This window comes from Pyxicephalus adspersus, chromosome 2 (genome assembly GCF_032062135.1).
Source record: "Pyxicephalus adspersus chromosome 2, UCB_Pads_2.0, whole genome shotgun sequence".
NCBI lineage: Eukaryota > Metazoa > Chordata > Amphibia > Anura > Pyxicephalidae > Pyxicephalus > Pyxicephalus adspersus.
In genome coordinates, this window is record NC_092859.1 from 110,102,117 (window position 1) to 110,113,937 (window position 11,821).

Sequence of the window (11,821 nt, forward strand, 5' to 3'; positions counted from 1 at the left end):
TATATAGGGGTGCCTAGTCTCTGTATATGGGTGTTCCTGATCTCTGTATATAGGGATGCCTGGTCTCTGTATATGGGGGGGGCTGGTCTCTATATGGGTGTTCCTGATCTCTATATGAGGGTTCCTGGTCCTCTGTACCCGGTCCCCTGCATGCTCCCCTGGCCCCTTGTATTGGAGTTTGGGGAGATTCGCACACAGATGTAGACCGGGTTGTTGCGGTAGGAGAGAGCACACGGGAGCTGTGTGACCTCCTCCGCTGACGTGTATTGTGACGATCCCGGAATGAAGTGGAGGACCCGTCGGGGATTCGCACAGTGCACAGCTTGGAAAGTGTCTGTCAGCAGAAGATCTGCTCTCCGGATGGATGTGTGAAAGGGGCATTCGTCTTGCTTGGATTATTTTTCTGTTCTTTGGGAATTACACTTTTCTCAGGTCACAGACCGATCAGCTTGGGTTGTAGCGATCGCTGGTGCTGATCCGGTCTTCTGGCTTTTATGAAGGATGCTGCTTGGATGATTCGCCGGGCACTTTACAAATCATCGGATTATTAGGTGGATATGTTCTGATGACCTGGAAGTCTGCTGATTGATTAGATTATTTGGATGCAGTGCACTTGTAGATCATCCATGGATGGAAAGAGCAGCTAAAGAAGCATGCATTGGCTTCTGTCACATGGAGAACCAAAATCCCTTCTATTACCCCAGGTACATGGCTCTGTTTGTCATTTCATACATTGCTTTAAACTGTTTGCTGTATGTAGCAGAGTTTTTTTATTATTATTTTGCACAGTGGTTGTTTGTTCAGCAGAAGTAACCTGCTCATAGATCAGTACAGTAGATTTATTGCTGGAACATTCCTTGCACACTGAAAACAGTGATGTATCAGTCTATTGGGGTATTATTCAGTGCTGTTCTAATTACATAGATTACTGTAATACATTCAATGCAATTCTTTGCTTTCCATGCTGATACACATGCATTATTCAAATATTAATTTACAGACTGTCAATGGGTGTGCTTTGGTTTTAAAAGGATATGCTTCCTAAAACATTGTATTCTGAGTGATACATGGATGGTCTGTGGGTAGACATGTCACCCAAGTTTTATTATGTGGTCAGTGGATGACACTGCAGAAGTTCAATGTGACAAGGCTGGTATTTCATATTGATGCTGTATCATTATGACCATTGTCCTAAATGTTCAAATGCAGCTTTTGCCAATAATATACATATACATATATATATATACATATATTGGAGAATTGGCATGCTGTTCTAAAACAAACTGTATTTGCTTATTAGGCAATTTAGTAACAGAAAGGTTTATTTTGCAATTACACACCAAAATTCTGACAATGCAGTCTTCTTCCCTTAGTGAATTGGAAATGTTGCAGGTATTTAGTGTGACTACTTCCACATGTCATCTATTAGACATAGCTGGCGAAGGATTTGTAGTATTTCTAAATGATGGGAAAGTCTGCAATCATGTACTGTGTACCCAAGGGGTGACTTTTATAAAATATAAAATGTTTTTAACCTCAACAAATAAACATAGATTCACTGGTAAAATAAATATTTTAAAGATGTTATTTTCGTGTTAACCAGATTGGTTATTTGAAGTGAACGTTATTTTTAATGACTTATAGTAAGCAGGGATAAGAGGCAGCTCTGTCCTTCCAAATTGCTGATTGAGCCTCTGTGGTGAACTGATTAATATTGGCTTAGAGAATGGCCAGGTATTGGTTGCACATGGCTAGGTAATAATAGGAGGCTGTATAGGAAAAAAAAAGATCATGGTCATTATAGTTAGGCAATGGGTGATCTACTTATAACATTGGCATAGTTGTGACTGCATTTCTTTATAAAGGTATAAAATAAGATTGGCGAAGCCAGTTTTACACTTAAAAAATTAATCATTAGGATAAAAAATTTCAATCTGGTTTGTGTTGAAAGGAGTCATTTTCATTCTATGCCATGTTTATTTTAGACATATTATGACCCCTCTGATAAATGTTACACATATTCTGTGTGTAGTGTTTTTATACTGCATTAGTGGATACTTATGAATATTAATAGTAGAGACCCTTTTACTTTTAGGCCTATAGAACAGTGATTATGATGGGGTTAATGTTTTCTTCATCCATTTCCCCTTGTAAGCCCTCCTTTTTCGGCACCAGGGTTTTACATCTACTAAATGGCCATACAAATGTATTGGCTCTGCATCACTATTGACAAACCTGTTGCTTCACCTACAACTGTCTAACAATTACTGGGAAAACACGGAAGTTGCCATTGCTGACATCTGTTTTTGAAAATGCAAGCTGACTCGCTTGCAAACACTTTGACCTGGAACAACGTTTGTGATAAAGACCTCTGGCATTTGTGACCTGCATATCTCTTCCATGCAAGTAACCCAGAAAACACTAAAGCCATTGGGTCTTCATAACAGCCAAACCAAAAGCATTTTTAGCAGGAGGTCAGCAAATTTATTTCTTGTGTCACACGAGGGTCCCCTGCTAATTATTTTTAGGTTCTGCTGCATCTCACAATCACAGTGCAGGTTCTGCTGCATCTCACAGTCATATTGCAGGTTCTGCTGAAGCTTACTGTCAGGTTGCACCTTCTGCTGCTGACAATCTCATTCTAGATTCTACTGCGGTTTACAATCAGAAAAACAAAGACCAGGTGCACTGTAGATGATATTGTTTACTGAAATTGTTCTTGAAACCATGACTGTTGCAATTTGATTTGTCTTTGCAGTTTGTAGAAGATAAAATATGATTACTCAGTCCAAAGAATTAGTAATTCACTTGCAACAAGTTTAGCATTACAATGCCAGACAACAGATCTGCAACAGATATTATGTAACTGACAGGGAAAGATACACACAAACACGCACATACATTCATGGTGCACCTGTCTTTGTAGACATGTTTGAACAATTAGTTCTTCCTAGTAATGTACTGTGTGTTGCAATGTTATCTAATAATTGAACAAAAACTGTTTGGAAGAACTATAGTCATTTCTAGTAACAGGAAAAATAAAAATGCAGTACTGAGAAATATTAGAACACAGTGTTTGTGTTTATTTAATGCAGTGATTGTTAAAGTGAACCGATCCTGTAACAATAAACAATGTAAAACTGATGATGTATAAATAATAATATGCAATGTGCACTCAGTAATCAAATAAGGAAAAGTAGATAAACAAGAGACAAGTGTCATTCCCCACAGTATGTGAAATCCATAGCAATATTTAAAATATATGTAATACATTTGTTGTCCTGTGCTTGTGTTATATGGGAATTTTGTCATAATATGGCTTTACTAGGAAAAGAGCTATGAAATGAAAGTGTGGTCTTTCAGGACCATTTAGGAGTGTATATATATTGTTTGGGGGGAAATTGCTGCTTTATCAGAAACTGACACGGGAGTAAGTGACCATGCTGAGTGCCTGTTAATGTGCTGTCACTCCAGTAATTCTCAGAAATGTTTATAGCTGCTCAATAGATGGTTTTGCATTTATAAATGTAAAAGTTTAGGATTCTAGAGTATTCAACTGTAACACTCAGTTTATGGACACCTAAGGCATTACTTATAGTAAGCAGCTGGATCATGGATGTCAGCGCTCAGGTGTAAAACTGTAATGTAGTTGATGTAATATATTCAGCTACCTCTTTTAAGCTTCTCCCATTACTTTAAAGGCAACTTTAAAAGCATACATTGTGTTAAGTGTTCTGTATTAATATAGATCATTCATAGGTGTAGTTTAATGGGAATTATTCCAAAAACAAAAAAGTGCAGCAATATTGTAATTAAAGTGGTTTGTTTCTACTAAGCCTGGCAGTGTCCAGAAATGTAACAAAATGTGTGTTGGTCATAGTCATGTTTGCAGCATCCTGGCACAAATCAGAAAGCTCAGACTTTGTAATACCAGTTGTATGCAGCTCTCTCCAAAGATTCCAGTGACTTAAATGAGCCCAAACAGCTGACTTTCCTCTGTGCACAGCTTGAATTCAATAAGCAAGCTGTGCACAATCTCAAACTGCTGTACATCACTGTGATCTTAATTCATGTGACATGTTATGGTGTACTTCATTGTAGCTTGTGTTATGAGATTACTTGTATTGGTTGTAAATATTATTATGTAATATTATTCTTTGTTACATAAATGTTATTATGATTTCTTTGAAAAACAAGCAGAAAGTCATGTAACATGTTCCACTGTAACATTGGTACCTGTATGTGACCAATGTTCCCTGCAGTGTCTGCTCTCTAGCAGTGACCATCTATATTAGGCTTCTTTTGCAGTGAAGAGGAAATGGTGAAGGGTAAGGGGGTTGCATGTAATTAGTGATAGATTGCTAGAAAGTATATTTATTTAATTGAAAGGCATTATAGAAATTTGTTATATAGAAAGTCATGCTGTGCAGCTGCTATATGATAATTAAATATAGTGCTCTATAATCATTGGCACTGGTAATAGGGCTAGAACAACTTCTAGGTGGTCAGGTAAATACACAGATAAACCATATATGAGATCTGTTTTACCATAAGGATCTGTATTTATTTCCATCAAGTCAAAGTTCCCACAACACAGTTCTTTCTTACATGGATGGGAACCTAGTCCTCTCTGTTGCAGATTCTCTTTCTCCTACAGCCCCCACTTCTTTCCACCCCACCCTGCACCTGAACATTGAAAGGAGAAGTAGCAGACTGATGGGCTCATTTGTCACTTTGATTTCTCATCTTATCAGTATTATTTGGCCCTTGTGCTGTGTCATCCCTTCCAAAGATCTGCAGTTCAGCAACTGCAAATTTAAATTCAGATACTTGCACTGATTCAATTTTTGTTGATATTCTAGTAATAATAAATACTGATCTGCATTCTGTGTTTTTAGATCTGCTTAGAGAGTTACCTGTATTGTACATTAACAGCTGTGCAGTGACTGTGACAATGGTTGTAAATAACCAATGTGATCAACAGATGGATTGTAGAATATAATCAAGCATAACATTCATTTCTGAAATCACAGCAGATCAGCCACAAATGAGCAGTAGGAGCCGGTGTCCATGTTTGTGTTGAATCATGTGGGTTTCTCTGACTGTATAAATAGCTTATGCATTATTCAGACCTAGTGAGTACTGTCTGAAACACACGTGTCTGATGTGTATTTCTCAGGGGCATGTGTTTAAGAAACAGGTTAGAGGAATTTAGAATGAGAAATGAAGGATTTAAAGGATAACGGCACTTTAGTTCAAAATGGCAAGTCTGTAAAAAGGCAGCTGGTATCAATCTATAACTGCAAATGTGGCTGATGGCAGCAGATGTCATCCTCCTCAACTGCATATAGTCTGTGCAGGGCAAGCACAGTGTTTCTGTCTTCTGTGTATAGAGTGTCCATTGCTCTCTATTGGCCATCTTAATGCAGATTATGCCGCCAATCCTATCTCAGACTATGCTAAAAAAAACTGCAGCAATAAAACTTTTTTTCAAAGCATATGTAGGCAGTGTCTGTTCCCTTTTTTGCCGTAATTGCACTTGGTGATTTTTACAAAACACTCCTCCTGTCCATAGGTGACAACGCTCATTCACTGTACTTTATAAAGGAGCAGTGTTGTCATTCTTGACTGCTCTCTCAATTATGACTGCAAACACCTCCTGCTCGCCTCCTTTTCATTACATAGAATAACACTCCTTTATAGTTCATATATATTAAAGATGTTTTAGTTATTCTCTTTTTTAGAATTCTCTATTCTATAGGTTTCTATTTTTCTATTCTATATCTGTTTCATTATTTTTTTTTCAGGTGAGGTATAGAAAGAAACCTTTGAATAGCAAGGATGACACATTCAAATGTGTTATAGATAAAACACAGAAGTTCAAAAAGGTAGAACTGTACATCTACTATAGGTGAATGTGCATCCAATATGTAGATTTGTATATAGGCTTGCTAGTTCCAATAAACAAAACCTATATTTTTTATCTCATAATTCTGCTGACAAAGAAGCATATTTTATTCAGAATGTGATAAAAAGACACTAACTCCATTATGGGAATGACTGTACTGTGTTTTTATCTATCAGTGAAAGCTTCCCATGAGATAGGCAGCTTTTATTTGTCTATGAAACGGAACATTTTGGATCACAAAATAAAGATATTTTACATATGATCATTTTGTCTATCAGAGATGTTATTAAATTTGTCGACAAAATGTTAAATTGTAACCTGCCTGGGCTTTAGATATAATACATGCCTCAATAGGTGTGTGTTTTTTAATGCATATAAATGAATGTAATAAGGTTTGAAAATGCTGAGTCTGTATGCTCTTGTTTTAATTGTACCAAGCATGTTTTGACACCAGATACTACATAATTACAATACCCCTAGGATAGTGTAACCAACGTAGTGTAATTGTAATTGAAAGGATAGAATAACACTGAAATTATCCAACAGTTCAGTCTGAATAAGCAGGTAACCTCCTGAGTTTAAATTGCAGCAAAGCACAAGAACTGCCAAAGCTGGTACCAGGAGTAAACTAATAGTATTCTGCCCCAGGCATTTGCCACAAGCAGTTATGAGAATGGCAGGGAGACATCATCATTGTAAACAGAAATGTTGAAATCCCTAAATACTAAAAGGAACATATCCTGTTACTCAGTGGACTTTTCCTACAAAGTGAAATGTTAATTATTCCTTTGCTGTGTGTGCATTCAGTGCTTTCAATGTTTTCCATTACCCTTTAGTTGTCTGTGGAGAGCTTTTATGTTTGGCTTTGATGAGTCAGCTGTATGCCCAATGTGGCAACTCTCACCAAGATGTGTAAATATACAATCTAAGTATGTGCAGCAGAGCATATCAAACTAACAGAGGAGTTCATTATTTTCTTTGTGATCATCTTTCTTGGGCAGAAATTTTGAACATGCTAAAATATTTTTTTGTTAGATTATAAAGATAGTTAAGTGACGATGATTTATCTGCTGTTGTCATTGTAGATTTGTGCCATATAAGCTAAATGGCTACATTTCTAGAAAATTTCTGTGTGCTCCCCTGTCTGCAATCTGCAGACTTCCAACCACTATTTACATCTTGCTCTTCTAATAAAGCTAATCCTAGTCACCACTAAATGGATCATGGGTGGAAAATGGTAGCCCCTTTCCCAGAGCTTCCCCTAGTGACAATGAGCCTGATTTATGAAAGCTCTCCAATGCTGAAGAGGATACACTTTCATCAGTGAAGATGGGTGATCCATTCCAGGTTTGCTGGATCACCCAGCTTCACTGATGAAAGTGTATCCTCTCCAGCATTGGAGAGCTTTCATAAATCAGGCCCAATGGGACGGAGCAACAGTTTTGGTAAGCAAAGCAGGCAGTGATTAAAAAAGGCAAGCTGTGGTATAAAGAGCACATCAGTCTCATTTATTAAGGTAAAAAATCCCATTTAGTTTTTGTGCAGGAACATTAGCAGCTAACATATTTGCCATGAAATAGCATTATACCTTTATATATACCATTATATATAGCTCTGTTGTATCCTTAATCATGTTCCTGAAGCACAGAACTTGGGTCTACTCTTTGATAGTAATTATTAATGGTTGGTGTTTTAGCCTCTTTAACAAACTGATCTAGGTTTATGAGTGACATTCACTTTGAAAGAGGAACCACAAAACTTGTTATGTTGTTCTGTTTCAGTCATTATATAATACTGTTTACATGAAATACTTCACAATATGTAAAACAGCCTGACTGTCACATTCTTTTACTGGTATTTTCCTGACATAACTCAAGATCATTAGTTCTTGACTTCTGATCTTCTCAGGAATCTGAGATCTTAAATATGACAAGTGACAGTTCTCTGGGTGTATTATAACCTTGGCAAGGTATTTAGTCTCTGTGCTCATATGCAATATATTGATGTCTGGTAAGAAGATATGAACCAGTACTCACATAAATAAGTAAATCTATATGCAAATATATGCTCTGTACCTCACTATGGAAGAGTCCATAGACTTTACTTTGATTTAAATGATATCAGTAAACTAGAACCATATCTGGAATTGGATGCAATAGACATAAAGTCAGGAAAAACTATTGAGCCCATACAGCTAAATTTGATAAATTACTGCAGGCTAAGAAGGAGTTTCTTAGCAACACCTGAATTACAGTGGAACAAATGAATGTCTTCATATTTAGTTATATACTGCAGCAATCACATTGTCAGGTTTATGGGCTGTGTCTAAAGTTTATAGTTTTGCTTTGCTGGGCTTGTATATTTGTGCATTGCTACACTGCATGTTTTAGCTGAGTCTTCAGGGCCTTTAATACCCTGACATGTCTGATGGTACAACCATCATTTATATATAATACATAATTTCCATTTGTGCCTTCAAAACATAGAGGCATGGACCTATGGAAGCATGGACTCCTTAGGACTTGTGATGTTGTCCTGTAGTATCTGGCACCAAAACATTAGCAGCAAATGCATTAAAGAGCAAGTAAACTCAAAGGCACACAATGGCAATTTCCTAAATCAATAATTTTGATTAGTTTAAAACAAAAGCATTACCTTTAGAAATGAATTTTACGAATTCCAAAGCCAACGCTGTAGCTGTGCTTGGCTGTAACTGTGCACAAGTACACTCCTTGGACCTCTCATGAATCACTCTTAAAAGTCCTACAATTTCTCACTACCCAATTTTCATGTTAACACATAGTTTCCTCTAGATTGCAATAATACACAGTAGTTCTTCTGTGAAGTTAGACCAGATGGGCAAATCCCCTCTTCTCCAACTCGGATCAACAAGACTTTGGTGCCTATTGAATGACAGTACACTGGCTGTCATTTTTAGTAGGTTAATACCAGGAACACTGAACAAGGCCTGACATTCTGAAAATGCTTGGGCCCAGGCATCCAGCCCTAACAATTTGGTCCTTGTCAAAATTGCTCAGATAGATACTCTTGCCCATTTTCTCTTTTTTCCATATGTCGCCTTCAAGAACCGACTGTTCACCTCTGTTCCTTGCCAGGTGTGATTGAACTGAAATATTCCATGTTATTGACTTTACCTGTCAGTTATTCTAAAGTTTTGGTCTTGTTTGACCTTTTCCAGGTCAGTAACTTACTAGGTAGCAAAGCCAAGAATCAGCCTGAGTCCGGGGCTTCCACCTTTAAAAGTCAGCATTTTCCGCTTCCATATTTCTTTCCCTACAGATTGCATTTAGAAGGCGGCAGTTCATGCTGTAAATGGAAAACATCTAAATATTTTTAATGAGATTAAAGAAGGAACATTTTTAAAAAGAATTTTAAATGTACTCAGGTAGTGAGTGAATTGCATTTTATTTAGCAAGCTGTGCACTTCTTGATCAATGTGGCTTTAAAGAAAAATGAGTTATGTTTGGCACCTTCAGCTATCCCAGCACTGCTGAATAAGATTTTAGATCTGTCATCGTTCATGTTTAATCTCCTCATGCTTGTTAGAGTAAACTTACTCATTACCAGGTGATTAGAGTTTTGTTCAGATGGCTTTGTTGGCAAATCACATGTTTAAATAGCAGCCTGAAAACATAATAAATGTAAATCACTTGACCCCTATCTTTGCCAAGTCATTAAAATGAATCACAGGTAGACACAATCAAGACATTATCATAGTTATAATATTTACAGTATATATTTATTACTGACAGCCATGGCCTATCCTATGATAATAAAAAGGTTTTATTTAAATAAATCTGAGGTCAGACATTAGCTTATAAAAGAACCTGATCTGGTTGAGCAACTTCTCAGGAAGGTATTTAGGTGTACCAGCTCGAATTATTCACAGTTCTGCAGCCTCAGCATTTATATTTAGGTTCATTCTACATGAATCATGACACTGAATAATCTGGCAATATAAAATACTCTGGGCGTACAGCATGAATATGTGTGTAATATTAGTCTACACCCTAATCAATATCATAAGTGCTTTTTAGGGGTAAGCATTCCTCAGACATTAACTGTTTCCAAGTGTCTCATTTCCAATGTATTTTGGTTTTACTCTACTCCATTCTTTGAAATGCTAGTTTAATTTTTTTATTGGTTAGAACAGTCAACACCCATTTGATTTATAGTTCTGAAAGATTATTCAGATATTGTCTTTGTTCCTTTGGAAAAACAAAAATAATGTTATATCTTTCAACAGAGATGAGTATGATTAGCTCCTCTTTGTACTGGAATACATATTAAACTGCATGAAGTGTATTCTTTAGTCCATTATGACTTATTTTAAAAATATTTGTCTTGTCTGCTTTTATAAAGACACTCCCTAAACACTAAAACACTGGGGGATTTATCAAGCAAGGTGCGGACAAAAATAGGCAGTGTGCATCCATCTTATCGCTCATAGAGTTTTTAGTTGTTTGTATTTTTTGTATTTGTTGTTTGTATTTTTATTCCCTGTTGTGTAATACCAGACATACGGGATACATACACCGGATTTAGTTTTACATTTCGAACATTGTTACATTTGAACCCTATTTATGAAGGAATTCAGATAATATATCACCACTTCTTCGTTCTCTCTATATAGTCAACACTTTTATTACAGATATTACAGATTTTTAAAAAGGGCCACCAATTTTTCACAGTGGTAATTAGGGGTTGATTGCCGTATCTTAATTTACCTAAATTGGTGATCAGAAGTGCATACACTTAAATGGACACCCTGATTGCCACTGTTATACATATCACTATTTATCTATGTATCTATATATAAATATATATATATATATATATATATATATATATATATATATATATATATATATATATATATATATATATATATATATATAATTTTGTTTTTTGCTTCAGATTACAATATGCTGAACATTTATGAGCACAAATCACTAATGTTCATTTCCTAAATAATACTTATTGAATTTTTAGCCAGACTCCCAAGTTGGAGTTGAATTAGTAAAGTGATCCATGTGGACCAAGTAATCATAGGGCTTGCCCTAAAACATCCTGCTGCTTTGTCTCTCTTTTCATCTGATCAGAGCCTTTCCAACCCAGCATGATGCAAAGTGAGTTTCAGAAGGTTTAAGCTCACTTTTGACCTTCTAACTGCTTTCTCTTTCTGTAAAAAAAAACGGAAAAGCAAAGAGAGAGTCTGAATCAATTTGTCAGTAGTGGCAGGATTATTATTGGGTGTTTTGGTGATTCCAATGGCAGGATAACCCTGCAAATCATTCCAATTTTCATTCAAACCAATTCTCCATAGTTATACTGTATGTTCCAGAGAAGCTTGCAGTCAGGGAGGTAAGAATTTGTTATTGCTGAATAGGCATAGCAAGTCTGCAATAAAAATACTGAAAGCTTGGAAGTTTTACTTAAAAAGGTAAATCCCATTTTAAAGATGAACTTCGGGCAAACAGGAAGGAACACAATAAAGTAGCTCTGTTATCATAGGGTACCTGAATATGACCAATTAGCAGCCTCTAGCACTTTGTGTTCATCAGGTCTGGAGCGTTAGAGAGAAAAAAGCAGCTGAAAGTGACCATTAGTTTATGTTCCTCTAGTAAAGGGAAATGTAGCAGAGAGATGAGATTATCGCTTTTTTGCTTTCATTGTCCATTTACAGGCTGGGTCTAATTCTGGACAACAGGGGCTTTGAAGAAGTGGGTTAAATCATGTTGGCCTTTAGATTAAAGATAGCTTGTAGTGGTATAGCTGTGGAATAAAATAATGAAATAATACTTGTGTTATTTCCTGCTGGAGTTATGCTTTGAAGATAATAGGTCTAATAAGTCTAATAATAAATAAGACTGTATCATCTTAAATTTAAAA

General features: G+C 36.3%; 1 protein-coding gene across 4 annotated transcripts in view; it reads left to right on the forward strand.

The window, feature by feature from the left end:
• The window catches only part of SFMBT2 (Scm like with four mbt domains 2), a 123,115-nt gene that overhangs the window by 5,121 nt on the left and 106,173 nt on the right, over positions 1-11,821 (forward strand). For 2 of the 4 annotated variants that reach the window (XM_072401832.1, XM_072401835.1), the window contains exon 1: positions 298-704. The exons of the other annotated variants lie outside the window; for them this stretch is intronic. The gene's annotated coding sequence lies outside the window, so the exon portion shown is untranslated. Of the gene's footprint in view, positions 1-297; positions 705-11,821 lie in introns of those variants that run through there. 4 annotated transcript variants of the gene reach the window in all.